This window comes from Diospyros lotus, chromosome 14 (genome assembly GCF_014633365.1).
Source record: "Diospyros lotus cultivar Yz01 chromosome 14, ASM1463336v1, whole genome shotgun sequence".
Taxonomy (NCBI): Eukaryota; Viridiplantae; Streptophyta; class Magnoliopsida; order Ericales; family Ebenaceae; genus Diospyros; species Diospyros lotus.
The window spans coordinates 35961291-35962275 of record NC_068351.1 but is presented as its reverse complement, the minus strand read 5'-3'; positions in this window follow the sequence as shown (position 1 = coordinate 35962275).

Genomic DNA, 985 nt, shown 5'->3' with positions numbered 1-985 from the left:
ACAGGATTTTTAAAAGTCAAAGAAGAAAAATAACAAACTTTTGCAAATTCACAAATCTATTCCACACTATTTTGACCCTGTACAATCCATTCATGGTTAAAAATCTAGAGGGAAAAAAGAAAACAAATACTACAAGAATAGCAAATCCATAAGAATAGTAGATAGTAGGGTTTCAAGGTCTAGTTCAGAGTCTCTATCTTTCAGAAGCATCTTTTGCAGTTTGTTTACTTATGTTTTGTTGGGTAGATCTTTAGACTCTTGGATCTCTTCATGGGATCACAATAAATATGAACGAACAAGACTGTTTTGTAACAAATAATTTGATGAATGCTCAAGTTATCTACTTCAGCCATGCATGGCCTGGATTTTCGGCTTGTACCTCATATTCAATTTTTCAAGACCTCTTCCCCATATTTATCTAATGCAGCTGCCTGTCCCGTTTATTTAGCATGAGCTAATCAAAATTATTTTTTTTTTTGTTCGTTAGCTATGATTTTCTGATGCAAGCAGACAGGAAAATGAATTACCCCATTTTTGTGTATATTTAATTTTCGAATATACATATAACAGAATTGTTTTTCTTTCCTTTTTCTCCATCAAATCCTGATTCCAAGCATAGCATTATTGTTTCTTTCTTACTGACAACAGATCATCGAATTGGTTTGGGTGCATAAAGGCTACCTTTAGGAACGCCCAAGCCAACTGGTGGGAGACAGCTACTAACACTATGATCTGCTTCAAATGTGCCTTCAAAAATCATTTGCACTTTGTTCCCAAAAAAAATTGTTTAAAAAAATTAAAATAAAATCCTCCAATAGTCTCAAATCCTGCCCATTTAGTTTGTGTCACAAGTTTGATGGTTAACCCAAGAGTTGAATTTAACTACACATGTTGGGTATACTGCAAGTTGACAGGAAGATATAAACAAATCACTTCATCCTTGATACCATCAAGATCCACAACTTTCTATTATGATTGCAAATAG